Genomic DNA, 17,210 nt, shown 5'->3' with positions numbered 1-17,210 from the left:
CAGGCCAAGCAGTGTGTCGGCAGAGGCCCCTGTGCACGCTTCCAGGAATGGAGGGCTCCAGAAAGCCAAGACCTGGAAAGCCCCCTTTAGACCACATGGACTGAAGGCTTTTAGCTGGAGACCCTTGGACCTCCAGGCACCGATGGATGACTCTGAAGGGACAATGGTGGACCCACAACACTGGCAGGCAATACTATGAGCACCTGTGCATTTTCATTTCCATGACCTTCACGAAGGGCTTTTGAAGGGGCAAACAAAACCCCTTTAGCTTGCAGGGGTGCCTGGGTGGCTCAGTCGGTTGAGCGACCGACTTCGGCTCAGGTCATGATCTCAACGGTTCCTGAGTTCAAGCCCCACGTCAGGCTCTTTGCTATCGGCACAGACCCCCACTCAGATCCTCTGTCCCCCTCTCAAGCCCCGACTCGGACACATGCCCTTGTCTGAGAAAAGGGATGTGAGTCAGGTCCTTCCTTGGGAATCTGGGGCCACTGAGGGAGACAGCCGTCTCAGCACATGGAGCCGACCTGCTCCCCGTCCCGCACCCCAGGCCTACCCAACCGGCCCTGATGAGAAGGGGACCATGGACGCTCCCTACTCAGCCCTGCTTTCCAATCTCCGGCCAGGCCCCAGGCTGCCGTCCCCCGCCGCGGTTCCGTGGCGTACCCCAGACTCAGCCATGTTCTGTGACGCCGGTCCCGGGGCGGCCCTCTGTCCCCCCGCGCCCTGCACCCCATGTTCCGGCTGCTCGCACACACGCAGTGCACATCATTTCCGCCCCGCGCTGAGCTGCACGCAGGGCCGGAGGGGAACAATATATTACCGCGTTCTTTGCCTAACAATTGGTAACATATGACACTTGTATTTGCCCCAAGATAATGTACAAATATGTTTTACAGGGTTTCCTAATGATAATCATGATATTTCATTCTTCTTGCCCTTCTAATAACGATAACGGTCTGGCATTATTTTTTTTTTTTTTTAACCGTTCTCAGCGAGTGTGACAATCAGTTCGGAGAATGGAATGTCAGCAAGAAATCCATATGCACTCCCTGAAGCTGGGAGAAGGCCCCTTCCATTTATTTTTAGGCTGCGAGAGAACGAAGTAATCTCACCTTATTATTTCTCTTCCTCCTTAAAGGTGTTTGGCATTCGGCACCGCCTTGATGTTTGTGTGCCAGGCCCGAGGTTTCCTCAATCAAGACCCTTTTGTGAGCCATCCTAATCAGAGAGCGGCTGCTTGATGGACAAGGGGTGGCTCTCATCTCTGGGTGGGGGCCTCCCAGGGCCTGAGGAGAACTCCCCCACTCAGAAAAAGGGCTCCTTTCAAAGCAGGCTTTACATGTGAGGAATGGCCCAGACCCTCAGCGAGAGAATCGCCTAATTAGTAGGTAAGGCAAACATTTTGAAGGGTCCATGTAGACACTAGGTAGAATTTTTTTTTTAATTTTTTAATGTTTATTTATTTTGGAGAGAGAGAGAGAGAGAGAGAGAGAGAGACAGAGCACGAGCAGGGGAGGGGCAGAGAGAGAGGGAGACGCGGAATCGGAAGCAGGCTCCAGGCTCCGAGCCGTCCGCACAGAGCCCGATGCGGGACTCGAACTCGTCAACTGCGAGATCATGACCTGAGCCGAAGTCGGACGCTCAACCCACTGAGCCACCCGGGTGCCGCCCCACCCCCTTTTCTTTGTGCCAACGTGTTTGTTCATTCGTATCCTCCACCATCAGGGAGGCTTCCCTTTAGGGATAAATACTCAACAAGCAGTCTTTGCATTCTGTTATTAGTGAAAAGCCACTGCAGACATGCTTAATTCCACATGTGAGCTGTTCATCAGAAATGATGCGGAAGCAGTGAGGATTGATGAAGCACCAGAAAAGGAAAATTGAGACACGACCATGATCGAAGTGGATATGATTGGTACAGGCTTAAGTTAGGAGAGCACTTCTCGTTTCCACCCTCAAATTCCTTAGTTTTCAACTAAAACATAAGTGTTCAGATTCAGCTATTTTGATATATTAACCTATTTCCTTTTTTTATCCCCCCCTCGGCTCCCTCTCCTCCCTGCCCCGCCCCTGGAGTGGTCACACTCTGGATGAAGTTCTTTTGGTCAACAAGTGTTAAGATTCTAGCATGCACGGAGGCCCCCGGATGCAGCCCAGCAGGAGGGGTAAAGGCGGTGTGTGGCCCTTATCCTGGCCCACGTGGAAGCCTGGGATCACATTATTTAGGGAACCAGGTATTTTTGTTGATGAGCGAAACGGAATCCTCCGAGCGAAAGATCAATCTTTTGCAGAGACCCCAGAGCATTGATCCTGGAGCACATTGACAGGCTCGGGCCGTCTAGCTATTTGGAATGACCGCACAAAATGAGCAAGTTGTTACACTTTTAGAGTTTTGGTATTTATTGGCAACCCCTGCACTCCTATGATTAATCACACATTCGAAATGCGCGCGCCGCGGAAATTGACTGCAACGCAGCAGAAACAAAGTTTTCAGTTCTCCTGGTATAATAAATTGAAGCTATATCCCTAAGCAGAATTGTCTTCAAATTCCAATTTGCCTTGTTAAAAGTGTTGTTTATACAGTAGTTAGCAAAAATGCGAGTAATTACGTACAGAATTCATTCTAAGCAATTCTTTATTTCCCCCGCCCCCCCCCCCACTCTTTATTGGTTTTCCATCTTCATTACCCAATATTTTGGTTGATCTCAGCAGAACCTGACCGGGGGGGGGGGGGGGGTGGGACGCGGCCTGGACACCAGGCCCGGTGACGCGCCAGCCTCCCAGGGAGCATGCGGTCGAGGGGACGAGGCCAGCCGGCCAGAGGCCTCCTGCCGGCTCCGGAGCTGTTCCCAAGGACGCGGCGGGAACTCGCTTACGTGTTGTATTCCATTTCATAAAATAATATTTACCTCTGGAGGAGATTTCTATTTATTTATTTATTTTGGAGCTGGAGCACAGTTTTGTATACATGTAGGGTGTAGCCAGCCACATCTGGTTTTGGTGGCTACAACCAGAAGCACTTTATTTCATAAATACCATCTGAGTCTGGGACACGGCTTTTGGAATGCAAATTATGCTTAAGCGAGTAAACATTTTAGTGGCTATGCAGCCGGAGCATAGGAGGGGCGAGGGGCAGCGGGGACGTGGGTGCAGCCAGTCTGCGGAGAGCCTGGTCTGGGTCCAGGTGGAGGGTGGGCCGGCCGGAAGGTTCCAGCTGGAGAGGGGAAGGGGATGAGAGCATCGCCAAGGGGAAACCCTCCCGGCAAACCCCCAGCTTCCCGGGGGGCTCCTGCTTGCTCTCCCCGGAACGGAGACCTCATCCATATCTATCAGGAGAGGCCTAATTATAGAGCTCGAAGATTTTAATGGCACAGGGAAATTTAAATGCAGTGGAAAATATGAATATTCCTAAGCCAGCAGTCAAAATATGAAATGATTGGCTTCAGAATCAGTGAATTATCATTTCAGAGCGCGTCCTCAAAGGTGGAGCCTCTCCTTCCCCGGGAGAGTTTTGTGCACGCGGGCGTGTTTTAATGAACTCCGCTTGTATGTTGTGCTCGGCAGGGCCGCCTTGGCCGGCGCCCAGGCACTCGAGCGGACTACGGGGGACAATAGAGACGGTCTTGGGGCCCCGGTAGGCGAGCGGAGGGGCAGCACCCGGCGGGTGCCCTCGGATGCCCGCCGTGCCCGGTGCAGCGGGGGACCGGGTGCTGGGTGACAGTGCCTTTCGTCCGCACCCTCCCCTCGGAGAGCTGCCTTCCTCTCCTGCAGCCGAACTGCCATCCCAAAGCCACACTGTCCTCTTAACTGAGGCTCGGCCAGCGGGTCCTCCGGGGGACTCGCCTTTCTCGGCTCAGGCACCCCGCCGTCCACTGGGCCTCTTTTGCTCCCGAGAGCATCCCTATATCTTTACCTGTGAAGGAGATAAGGATGTGCCCCAGCTGCTGTCCACGCAGCCCTCAAACTGGAGAGTCATCCCATAAATCCTGTTTTATTTTATGGACAAATAAATGCTGAGGTAAAATATTCCAGGACCGTAGCTTGAATACTTGCCACAGCAGCGGCACTGTAATAACCACTGTGACATTAATTTACTGCATTGTGCCGTGGGAAGAAGGAGGAAGGAGGGAGAGGGGCATTAAAAGAGAAAAATGACTTTCCTTCGAATTTATTGGGATTGGCCTCCCTCATTTTCCGCCATCATTAGTTGATTAGGGCCTGATGGCCGCGTGGACGGTTGGGCTGGAAGAGTTGGCCGGAGACGCCCTCAAGGTACGCTGTTAATTGAGATGATGTTCATCTCGCAGTTACTGAACAGACTGCGGCCGGTGAACTTGGTGGTTACTGCGGTGGAACCGAGCCGGCCGGGTGGGCGGCGGCCGGGCTGGGGGCTGCTCTCTGCCCTCCCATGGGATCTCGGCAGGCGGCGCGGGGGTCACTTTGTCTCTATTCTGAGCACTGCTGATGGACCTGTCAGGAGGGGATAAAGTGAGCTTCCCTTTATCCCAGGAGCGCTCGCCAGCTGAGGCTGAGCAGCCACCGCCAGGAAGGTCCCTGCGTCACACTGGGCTTCCAAGACCTAGGCTGAGTAGGCCCCTCCTTCCCCCTCCAGAGCCCCGCCCTGGCCCTACCCCTGGCCCTGCCCCTGCTCCTGGCCCTGCCCTGGCCCTACACCTAGCCCTGGCCTTGCCTCTGCTCCTGGCCTTGCCCTACCCGAGGCCCTTCCCTAGCTCCTGCCCCTGTCCTGGCCCTGTCCTGGCCCTGTCCTGGCCCTGCCATGGTCCTGCTCTTGGCTTTGCCCTACCCCTGGCCCTGCCCCTGTTCCTGGCCATGCCCTACCCCTGGTCCTGCCCTGGCCCTACTCCTAGCCCTGGCCCTGGCATGGTCTTCCTCTTGGCTTTGCCCTACCCCTGGCCCTGCCCTACCCCTGGCCTTGCCTCTGCTCCTGGCCTTGTCCTACCCATGGCCCTTCCCTAACTCCTGCCCCTGCCTGGCCCTGCCCCGGTCCTGCTCTTGGCTTTGCCCTACCCCTGGCCCTGCCCCTGTTCCTGGCCATGCCCTACCCCTACTCCTGGCCCTGCCCTGGCCCTACCCTACCCCTGGCCCTTCCCTACTTCCTAGCCCTGATGGTGGAAAAATCTGACAAGTATAATCCCAGAGGGCTCCCAAGCCAGACCTGAGAGCAGGACCTCCTCTCCCATACACTCAAGGTCTTGATACTCTTGATGTGGAGATGGTTTTTCCTTACTGGGAAAGACAGGGGCATTCCACCAGCATCAGTGGCCATGGCATGTTCACACACGGGGTCCCAGACTGGGCAGATGGAGGGCCTCTGAACCCTGTGGCAGAGGCTGAACTTCACATTCACAAGATCTTGCCATTGCTCACCAGCAGGAACGACAGGTGCATAGATATTGCCTCTGCTTGAACTTTATCAGAGACCCACGCTGTCCCCAGGGCTAGAGAACTGCCTGCCAAACATATATAGAGAAGGGGCCGGAACCCGATGGGTGTTGTTGTTGTTGTTGTTGTTGTTATTGTTTGAATGATTACGGACCACGTACTTTCCAAGGCAGTGACGTCCATTATCACATGTGATCTCTTCCTATCTTATTTAACTCCTTTTAGGGTATAGGAAGCCAAAGGTCAGAGAATGAACCTGCCCAGGGCTCCGCAGCCAGCAGGATATTGGTTGCGGGGGCTCCTGGGTCAGACCGCCTGGCCCCCCGGAATGCGGCTGTGCCTCCGACATCCCTGCTATCGTGGATAACTCTTCTCGTCTCTCGGCCTTGGTTCACCCGCCAAAACCAGAACTGAGTACGGGAGACCATGCCGTGGGCTCAGTGTCTGTCAGTGACTCTTACTGCTGGAGTCATGGTGGCCGGGAAGGAGCTGGTGGCTCTCGTTCCAAGGGGCAGGAGGGAACACCAAACTCCTCCAGCTCCCGATCGCACGAAGAGAAAGCACTTACTTACCTGCCCCCTGCCCCCCCACGCCTGTCACGTCTGGAAAACCAGACAGATGCTCAGGCCGGAAGGCTGACAGATCCAGTCACAAGACGCAGCTTGTGAAGTGGCAGTGGCCTTTTATTCCCTGACATCTTTCCAGACCCTTGAAGGGATTAGAACTGGATTAGTTTGCGATGAGCCTGGCTCTGCCGTTATCACCTGTTTGTAGGATAATGACATTATCTAGTTTGGCCTATAAGGGCCTCCTTACATAGAAGCTCTGTTCTCTTTGATCTTGAGGGTCTGGGGCAACATATCTTTAAATCTAAACAAACCCACTGAAGCCTCCAGATAAGTGGTTAAAACATCCAGCGGGAAGAGAGGAGATCCTTTCTTGCCCTTCTGCTCAATGCCAACAGGAATTTGAAAATCGTGGGAGCTTCCTTCGAACCTAAAACGCACTTTGCCATGTTCAATGCCGGCCTCCCCACTTCTCCTTTCACACACGCACCGCACTTCAAAGTTTGCAGTGTGTTTTCTTTGCCACTTGTTAACTCAGGTGCTTCGCACAACTGTCTGGGAGCAGCGGGGGTGGGGCGGGGGGAGGGCAGCAGGGTGGGTTCGGTGCCCTTGAGGCAGGAGACGACACAAAACATAGGTTCAGGAAAGCCCAGGTGCTTTCCAGCACTAGCATCATTTCTAAGACCAGAGCAGACAGTAAATCCAGCTTATCTGGAAAAATCCAACACTGGTCCCGTCACTTGGAGCCACCTAAGACCTTGATGCTTCTTCATAGCTAACATTTGTTTTGTCAGAGGTTCTAGAACGTCCACTGCCAAAGTCGCCTTCCCAAATCCCCCTGAGGTCCACGGTGCTGTTTTTCTTTTTTCGGGTTTTTTTTTTTTTTTTTTCATATTTCTTTTGAAAGAGAGAAAGTGCATGTATGCAAGTGAGTGGGTCAAAGGGAGAGGGAGAAAGAATCCCAAGGAGGTTCTGTGATGTCAGCTTAGAGGTCATGTCCTGAGCCAAAATCAAAGAGCACCCAAGTGTCCCAGTACCTTACTGGTGACCATCATTGTCAAAGTACAATTCATACGCAGTATGACCAGTTTTAAGTGTGCCAGCCATCTGCTGGGTTTTGGAAAACGCATACAGTTGTGTAACCACCTGTGTAAAGCTAAACCAGGATTTAGAACATTTTTAGTCACTCCCCAGTTCCTTCAGGACCCCTGCGTTCAATCTCCTTACCCCTGACACAGCCCCTGATAACCACTGATCTTTCGGTCTCTGTAGTTCTGCCTTTTCTGGAATTTATTCTGAAAGGGAGCCCATCGTACGTACTCTTTGACATATGGCTTCTTTTACTTAATATACAGCTTGGAGATTGGGCCATTTTGTTGTGCGTTTGATTAGTTTATTCCTTTGTATTGCAGAGTGGCTTTCCATCCTGTGGATGTGCCGGATTTTCTGTACCCCAGGGATGGACATGTGAGTAGTTTCCAGGGTGAGGCCGTTATGAACGAAGCGGCCGTGTTATTAGCCTATGTTTTTATTTATCTTGGGTAAACGAGGAGCTGTGTGATTGCGGGGTCCTATGGCAAATACATAGAGACTTTGCAGGAAACTGCCTGTTTTCCAAACTGGCTATATTCCCACCAGTAATGTATGGAAGTCCCGGTGGCCCCCCCTCGTCCCAACTTTTGGTATTGCCGATCTTTCGAATTTCACCATTCTCGTGTGTATATAGTAATATCTCATTGCAGTTGTATTTATATTTCCCTAAAGACCAATGATGTTGTGCATCCATCCAAATGCTAAATATGTGATCGCCATGCGACTTCTTTGGTGAAGTGTCTGTTCACACCTTTTGCCCCTTTTTAAATAGGGCTGCCGATCTTTTGATATTTGAGTTGTACCAATTCTTTATATATTCTGGATACAAGTGCTTTTTCAGATCTTTTTAACAAGTATTTTCTCTCAGTCTGTGACTTATCTTTCATTTTCATAACTATGTCTTTCAAGGAGTAGAAGGTTTCTTTTTTTAATATTTTTTTATGTTTATTTTTTTCTAAGAGAGAGAGAGAGAGAGAGAGAGAGAGAGCATGAGCAGGGGAGGGGCAGAGAGAGAGGGAGACACAGAATGTAAAGCAGGCCCAGGCTCTGAGCTGTCAGCACAGATCCCAACATGGGGCTTGAACTCACGAACTGCGAGATCATGACCTGAGCCAAAGTCGGACGCTTAACTGACTGAGCCACCCAGGCACCCCAAGGAGTAAAAGTTTTCAATTTGGATACATCCCATTTATCAGTTTTATGATTTGTGCTTTTGTGTCTCATCTAAGAAATTTTTGCCTCACCCAAGGTCACAGAGATTTTCCTTATTTTCTTCCAGGAGTGTTCATTTTTGTATCGTCTGAGGTAAGAGATGATGTTTGTGTTTTCCATACGGATACATAGTTATCTCAGCAAGATTTCTTGTAAAGATTCTTTTCCCCATTGAACAGCGAACACTCAGTTGACTATGTATGTGTAAGTTCATTTCTGAACTTTCTCTTTGATTTCACTGATCTGTACGTTTACATCAGTACCGAATTGCCTCGATTGCCGTGGCTTTATTGTATTCTTAAAATGTGATAGTTTAAGTTCTCCAAACCTGGTTCTTTTTCAGAATTATTTTTACTTTTACAGGGCTTTTGCATATCCACATAAATTTTAGGTTCAGCTTGTTAAGTTTCACATTATGCTTGAAGGAATTTGGATTGGAATTCTATTGAATCTATAGATCAATTTGAGGAGAAGTGAAATATTCATAGTATTGAGTTTTCCAATTCTTAGACATGGTATATCCTTCAATTTATATGCCTTTTCTGCTTTTTCTCAGCAATAATTTATTGTTTCCAGCATATAAATCTTGTGCATTGTTTATTTATTCCTGATTAATTAACATTGTTGACACCCTTATAAAGGATATTTAAAATTTTTTACTTTATTAATTTTTAAAATATTTTATATATGGACCTTATTTCTTGCACATTGCTAAGCTCATTTATTAATTCTATCTTATTTTATAAATTTCTTGGGTTTTCTTCATAGATTATTTTATGATCTGTATGCCTTTTATTTCTTTGCTTGATTTATTGTACTGATGGGCCCTGTAGTATAAATATGAAAAAAAGTGATGAAATAGACATCCTTGCCTTCTTCCAAATCTTAGGGAAGTATACCATCTTTTATCATTAAGTTTGATATAGACTTTTCCTAGATGTCCTTAATGTAGTTAAGGAAGTGTCCTTATATTCTCAGTTTGCTAGGTTTTTATCATGAATCGATGCAGAATTTTGTCAAATACTATTTCTGTATCTATGGAGCTGATTACAGGCATTTCTGCTATAACACAGGTGTTTCTAAGAAGTCCCGCGCTATTCAAAATCTTGCAAGGAAAACCATGGGGCTAATGGGGAGCTTAGGGGGCGCGACACCCCAAAATGTCATCAGAGGTACCTACAAAAAGATGGAACATAATGGAAATGGCAGCAATGTTTTGCGCATGTGAACTGGTTAAGGAATGCATACGTACTAGAGTGAATGTGGCACTTCACCTTGAAACAGACCTAAAGTTTGCTTGTGAAAGTGGGTATCTTAGAAGAGCTGCAGCTTGTGAGTTAATGACAAGTGGGGGAGGAAGGTTACCTGAAGTGAGAGGAGGAGGAGGGTAGGTGTGGCTCATAACACATGAGGCATAAACTACAGTAGTCGGTAGACTTCGAGGTATATGTCTGGTGCCTTTTTTATTCCTACACGGCTCATTTCAGCTGGGCGCAGTTTTCTGCATTCACCTGGTGTTTCTCACAAACAAAACTGTGCAGAAGCAAACATGAAATTCACATTATGCTCAAATTATTAGGGAACCCACGGTATTAATTGTATGGAAACAAATTGAGATTTCCAAACAATGGTTATAGCAGAACCATGTATGGTTTTTTGTTTCTTTTTTTTTTCCTCTTTAGTTTGTTAAAAAGGTGAATTGCATTCATTAATTTGTGAATGTCAAGTTAGTCTACCATTCCTTGGATAAGCACCACTTAGTCATGATGCATTATTATATTTGTGTTTTGCTGGATTTGATTTGCTAAAATTTTGTTAAGGGTTTTCACATGCATATTTATGGGGTGTATTAATGTATAGTTCTCTTTTATGGTAATATCTCTGCCTGGCTTTGATATCAGGTTAATGCTGGCCACGCAAAATAAGTTGGGATGTGTTCCTCCTCCTGTATCTTCTGGAATGCTTGTGCAGAATCGACATTGCATCTTTGTAACTGGATGGTACAATTCATCCCTGAGGTCACTTGGGCCTGAGGTTTTCTTTCTCAGAGTGTTTAAATTATGAATTCTATTAGGGTGCCTGGGTGGCTCAGTTGGTAAGGCGTCCCACTTCAGCTCAGGTCATGATCTCAAGGTCTGTGAGTTCAAGCCCCGCGTCGGGCTCTGTGCTGACAAGCTTGGAGCCTGGAGCCTGCTTTGGATTCTGTGTCTCCCTCTCTCTGCCCCTCTCCTGCTCACACCTCTGTCTCTCTCCCTCTTTCAAAAGTAAATAAACATTAAACAAATTAAAAAAAATTTTTTTATCGTTGATTTATTTGGTAGTTTGTATCTTTCAAGGAATTTGTCAATTTCACACACACTGTTGAATTTACCAACAGCACGTTACTCATAATATCCCCCTCTTTTTTCCTTTTAATGCCTGTAGGACACTAATGTCCCTTTTTTAACTCCTGACATTGGTAATTTATGTGTATCTCTTTTTTTTTATTGATTGATCAGTCTGTCTAGAGCTTTATCAATTTTACTGATCCTTTAAAAAAACAGATTTTGTCTTGATAGGTTTCCCCAATTATTTCTATTTCATTAATGTCTGATCTTTATTATTTCCTTTCTTTCCACCTTCTTTGAGTTTCAATTGTTCTTATTTTTCTGATTTCTTCATGTAAAGATTAAATTATTGAGTTTCGCCTTTCTTTTTATTATTTATATATTTTTAAAGAGAGAGAGAGAGAGAGCATGTGAGTGTGAACCTGAGAGAGAGGCAGAGGGAGAGAGGGAGAGAATTTTAAGCAGGCTTCATGCTTAGTGCAGAGTCCAAAGTGGGGCTCGATCATGACCTGAGCTGGAATGTAGAGTTGGACGTTCAAAGAACTCAACCACCCAGGCGCCCCTAGTCCTTTTTAAATATAAGCATTCAATGTCACAAACGTCCCTGAATCACAATGTGAGTTGTCACCCATATATTTTGATATGTTGTCTTTTCATTCCGTTCATAATGTTTTTAGGCCATGGTATTTTCTTATTCCTCCTGGGATTTTTTCCGACGGGGTTGTTTAGAAGCCTGTTGTTGAATTTCCAAGTGTTTGTGAATGTTTCCAAATACCTTTATGTTTTTGATTCTTAGCTTGGTTCCACTGTGGTCAGGGAACATACTCAAGACTTCAATTCTTTTAAATTTATTGAAACGTTTTTGTGACCCAGAATGATTGTCTAGGTGAATATCCCATAAGCACTTGAATAAATATGTATTTTACTGTTTGGGGGTGTTCTCTAAATGTCTCTAAATGTCATTTCCTTTTGATTGATCGTTACTGGGACTGGAAAATGCTTTAAGTGTATCCTTGTAGGGAAAATGACTTAATTTGTAGCATTTGTAGTATAAATACTCCCATCGTAGCCACCTTTAAGCTACCAATGTGATGTCATTGAACGCTGGTCTGAGAGGAGATGCTTACAGACTCCTTTCACCGCTAGTCATTGTGAGTGAGCTGGCTAAAGTACTGAGATAATCGTGTTCAAATCTTCGGTATTTCACTGACTTTTTTTGGGTCTCCCTGTTCTTTCAATTACTGATAGGTGGGTGCTGAAGTCTCCCAACAGTCATTGTCAGCTTTTCCATTTCTCTTTTCAGTTCTTTTAGTTTTAGTCTTAATGTATTTTAAAACTTTATACGGGGCATACACCTTATGAAATGTACCTCTTTAGCCCTGGCAATATTCTCTATTTTACGAAAAGTGGACTTTTGTCGAGCCCTAACAGCTACCCAAGGTTTTCTTTTGATTCGGGGTTATATGGTATAGCATTTTTCATCCTTTTACTTAAAAAAAAAAAGACATTTAGTTTGGAATAATTTTAGATTTATGAAGAGTTGCAAAAGCAGTACTGAAGTGTCCTGGATGCCCTTCTTTCCATAATGTTAACATCTTACATAACCATGGTACATTTTTCGAAATTAATATTGGTACATTATTATTAACTAGACTACAGACTTTATTTAGATTTGCCCGTATTTTTCACTAGTGTATTTTTGTCTTCCAGGACCCAGTCCAAGAGTCTACATTTTTCTCTTTTGTTTTCTCTAATCTGTGATAATTTCTCCCTTGTTTGTCATTGTCTTTACGCTTTTGAAGAGTACTGGCCAGGTATTTTATATACTGTTCAATCTGGGTTTGTCTGATGCATTCTCATGATGATACTAGGATTATAGAAAGTGAACTGCCTTCTTTATCACATGATATTGGGGGTATCACATGATATCGGGGGTAAATGATATCAAGTGATATTTCTGGTGATGTTAACTCACTTGGTTAATGTGATGTCTGCCAGGTTTTTGCACCGCATTTTTTCCCTTTCCATATGCTACTTATAGGACTGAGTCACCAAGTCCTCCCCTCTGAAGGGAGAAATATAAAGTCTGAAGCTCAGTTAATGTGTGTGTGTGTACATATATTATTATTATATATATATATTTATATTATATGTTTATTATTATATATGTACATTTATATTATATGTTTATTATCTTATATTTATATATTATATTTGTATTATACTATATGGATATTATATTATATATTATAATTATATAATATATTTATAACTATCTATCTACCTATCTAACTCGGAACATTTGGCCCTTCTCCCCATCTCTTTTATTATTTGTAATTTCTTTCTCTGACATGGAGAAAACTGTCTTCCGTTATCTGCAAATTATTAACTTATTTGTTCAACTGTTATATATATAAAGTAGATTCAAATTGTTAACCTGTACCTTTGTGAGAAACAAATTTACCAATTAGAGTGATATATTTACATACAGGGTTTTTTTTTGTCTACTTTGGGTCAGCACTATTTCCTTCACCTCAGGGTGATATTATGTCACACATTTATAATGTAGTTATATTCATCCTGGGATCTTTCAACATAGTAGTTGACCTTTTCTTTTCTTTTCTTTCTTTCTTTCTTTCTTTCTTTCTTTCTTTCTTTCTTCCCTTTCCTTCTTTCTTTCTTCCTTTTTTTCTCCCTCCCTCCTCCCTCCTTCCTTCTTTCCTTCCTTCCTTCATCTCTTTCTTTCTTTCTTTCTTTCTTTCCTTCCCTCCCTTTCCTTCTTTCTTTCTTCCTTTTTTTCTCCCTCCCTCCTCCCTCCTTCCTTCTTTCCTTCCTTCCTTCATTTCTTTCTTTCTTTCTTTCTTTCTTTCTTTCTTTCTTTCTTTCCCCCTTCCTTGCTCCCTTTCTTCCTTTCTCCCTCCCTTTCTCTTTCTCTTCAATACTGCACACTATAAAGTTTGTTCCACCACCACGGTACCATTCAGAACAGTTTCATCCACCCTAAAATCTCCCTTGTAGTCGACACCTCCCTAGTCCCTAATCCCTGACAATCATCTATCTGTTTTCTGCCCTTATGGTTTTGTCTTTTTTAAAATTTCATGAAAATGGAATCATGTGATATGCAGTCTTTGGATCTGGCTTCTTTCATTTAACAAAATGCATTTAAGATTTTTCCAGTGTTGTGTAAGTCAATAGCTCATTCTTATTGTTAAGTAGGGTTATTCCATCATATAGCTATGTCGCAATTTGTTTATTTCATCATCTGTTGAAGGACAACTTAGCATCCTTTTACTTTTGCCCTCTCTGTGTCCTATATTTAAAGTGTATTTCTTGTAGACAATATACATAGATGGGTCTTGTTTTATATCCAATCTGACATCCTTTGTCTTTTAATTATGATGTTTAGATCATTTACACTTATTGCAATTATTAACATGATCAACTTGAAGTTTATCATCTTGCTATTCTTTTTTTCTCATCTGTTCTTTTTTCTTTTTTGTTCCTTATTTTCTACTTAGTTTGAAATATTTTTATTTTTTGCATCTCTATTTTATCTCCAATACTTCTTTGTTTTTTTAACTGCTTGTTCTATGATTTACAACATACATCTTTAACTTAGCCCAGTTTGCTTTCATGCTGCTTCACATAATTTATAAGAATTTTGCAACAGTACACTTACCTTTCTTTCTTTTCTTTCTGCTTGTTACTTATATTATTAACTTTTTATGTTAAGCCTCTGGGCCGAGCAGATGACTTCTAATCAGAGAGCCCATGGTCAGATCCTGGCTCTATTGCTTACTCAGTGTGTCACCTCAGGTAAATCACTTTTCCTCTTTGTTTCTCAATGTCACTGCCTGTAAAGTGGGAATAACGGGTTTGATGTGAGAAATAAATGAAACAAAGCACGATAGGCACGGCCTACCAGGCCTGGCACACACGGAGCCTGGGAGCATAGCCTCCCTTGGAAGCCACACACCAAAATGTTCTCAGAAGCCGAAAGCTGAAAGTGAACAGTTTCCCAGCTCTGAGCACACCCCATTTCTTGCTCCTCGTGATCTGACCCTCTGTGGCACCAGGAGACAACAGCAGATGCCAAAATGAACCATAGTGCCAAACATAGGGAGCCCATCTGTGTTGACACCAACAGGCATAGCTGATTTTTTTTTCCAAGAAGAAAATTAAAAATCAGTTCTACTTCATGTGAGCTCCCTGAATCACAAGGCCTAGGTTCCTAAGGAATCTTGCCTCCATGAATCCCAGACGATGAGCTCCAGAAGGCTCCTGTCTGCCAACGGGAAGGCTATCTGACTTTCCTACTTCCTGGCCCTGCTGGCTGCCTCTCTTCCCCTGAGCTGTTAGTTTCCTCCTGGAGAGGTGAGTTTTGGCACTTGCGAGAAGGTGAGCTCTGGGGTCAGACACACCTAAGTGTGAATCATGACCTCATCTTCGCTGTGACGCTGGAGAGGTCACTTGCCCTCAATTCCCTAATCTGCGGAATGGGAGTGGAGGTGGCACATGTCCCCAGGCATTGTTTTGAGCAATCCAAACTCTCCAGAATGAGAGTGTGTTTTTATAGAAGAAAGTGGTGGGTTGACACTCTAAAATGTTAGCTAATATTCCCCTTCCCCACTCTCATTTTATTCCTTGGTCCATCCCACACTCATCCGCCAGGTCCAGGGTAGGCATAGAGCAGCAGAAATCTGACGAAGAGAGGATACGTTTTCTGTCTTGAGATTTCTAGAAGCCTAAGCCTGAGGGTGGGCCAGGACTCAAAAGTATAGGTCTGGGAGAGCCTGGCAAGTGCGGAGAGCAAGATGTGCTTGCTGCCCCAGTGGGAAACACTGCGCTGGAGCAGGAAGGAGGGCAGGAAGGGGAACCACGAGTGTGATGGCCTTCAAAGCCCCTGAGAAATGCACCCTGTTTTCAGCTCCCGGTGGCTTTGCGGGATCCACCGATGGCTGGGGCCGGGGGAGAGGAGACAGGGCCCCAGTGCCTCTAAGACCCACCTTAGAGGAATGTTGGCCACGGTTATGTCCAAGCACACGGGCCCCAGGCTGCTGGGAGGGATGTCCAGGATGGGGCAGGACTGCCAGAACGGGCCCACATGCCCAGAGTCTACAGTGCCAAGCCTGAAGAAGGTGGCAGATGGGAAGGGAGCCACCCAAGAAGTGACTTGCATGGACACGCCTCCAGAGACCAGACAAGGGGGGCACCATTTAGCAGGGGTGCCAGCAGGGGAGGGAGGTGGGGTGTGATGGCATTTCTTTGCCCCCTCTCTCTGCAACTGCATTTGTGGAATCTGTGCGGGTGACAAGCTTATAGCCCACAATGTGACTTGCTGTAAAAATAATGTGATGAAGGTGTGCACCCAAGGCCTCAGGTAGGCACAAGGGCTTAAACTGTCCAGAGTTCTGTCGCGTTCATGGCTGCTTTTAACCTCCCAGCCATCTACCAGGAGCCCAGGGCCTGGCTATCAGGGAGGAGCTCTTGCAGATCTGAGTCCCCTTCCTGCAATCAGCATCCTCCTAAGACCTCATGGAAAAGGGGTGTCATCTTTTAAAGCCAGTGATTCTGACATCCCAGGCACCTACTGAGCCTCTGCTATGTATTGGGAAAGGGGGAGGCGAATAAGGCAGAGAGGGGCCCCCCTCTTAGATGTCTTAGAGGTCGTAGATGTCTGTTGCTCACGAACTGGGGGCCCAGGGCCCCTCCGGCCAGAGTGGTCCTTTAAGGCGACGCAGACACGGGTGCCCAATCCAAACACCATAAGAAGTGTGAGAGCAGTTGACAAAGGCTGTGATCAGGCAGGATCACTTCTGCCCTTTTGATTATCGTTTTAGCCATGGCTGTCGTTACCACCTTCGGTAATAAAATGCCCCCTGCTTTGCGAGGACGTTGCACCCATCATAAACAGGACCATCATGCTCGCAAGGGTCAGGGTGTCTGGGATTAGTGGACTCTTCCAAAACTTGGGTGTCTGTGCAGGACCAGCAAAACACAGGGCAGGGCCACAGGGCCAGATCGGCATCGTTTCTGGGTCTCACTCACGACATGCGTCCCATCCCTGGACATCTCCGTGTTCACTAACGCTTTCATTGTATCCACTTACTGCTTCAATGTAAACAGGGGTTTGTTTGTTTTTTTTTTAAGGAAACTTTTCTACAACTGTCATAAATGGGAAACCTACATCATTTGACAAAAAGAGGAAACGATAGCACAATAAATACAGTGGCACAAGACGCTATTTGTACGTTGTGGCTTGGTTGCTTGAGCTCGAGCCCTCGGTGGGTCTCAGTTAACGGAGAGCCTCAGGAACGAACAAGAATGTAGAAGAATGTTCTCCTCCGGGGAACTTGATGTCGTTTGCCACCTCGTGCCTCGGCCTCCCTCTCAGACCTGCCTCCACTCCAGTCACCTGCAGGCCGACCCGACAGCCCCCGCCTCAGCCACACCTTCTATTCCCTGCGTTCTCCTGGGGGCACCTTGGCCACACATTTAGATTGGCTTCCCCTCCCTCACTTGTCCCCCGGGTCCCTGACCCCTGTTCCCTGGGATTGCCTCCCAGGTAAACCACGTGCAAACCAGCCCTCGTCTCGGGCTCTGCTTCCAG

At 46.2% G+C, this 17,210-nt stretch overlaps 1 long non-coding RNA gene across 1 annotated transcript; it reads left to right on the top strand.

Annotated features, from left to right (window-relative positions):
• Positions 1 to 5,263: 5,263 nt before the first annotated feature.
• LOC122234132 lies at positions 5,264 to 16,834 on the top strand. The gene is made up of 3 exons (XR_006211885.1): positions 5,264 to 5,403; positions 7,382 to 7,436; positions 16,751 to 16,834. It is a non-coding gene; the product is annotated as an uncharacterized LOC122234132 (long non-coding RNA).
• Positions 16,835 to 17,210: the final 376 nt, after the last annotated feature.

The sequence above is a fragment of the Panthera tigris genome, chromosome E2 (genome assembly GCF_018350195.1).
Source record: "Panthera tigris isolate Pti1 chromosome E2, P.tigris_Pti1_mat1.1, whole genome shotgun sequence".
Taxonomy (NCBI): domain Eukaryota; kingdom Metazoa; phylum Chordata; class Mammalia; order Carnivora; family Felidae; genus Panthera; species Panthera tigris.
Note: the sequence above shows the minus strand (reverse complement) of the source record. Positions and strands in the feature narration are given on the sequence as shown.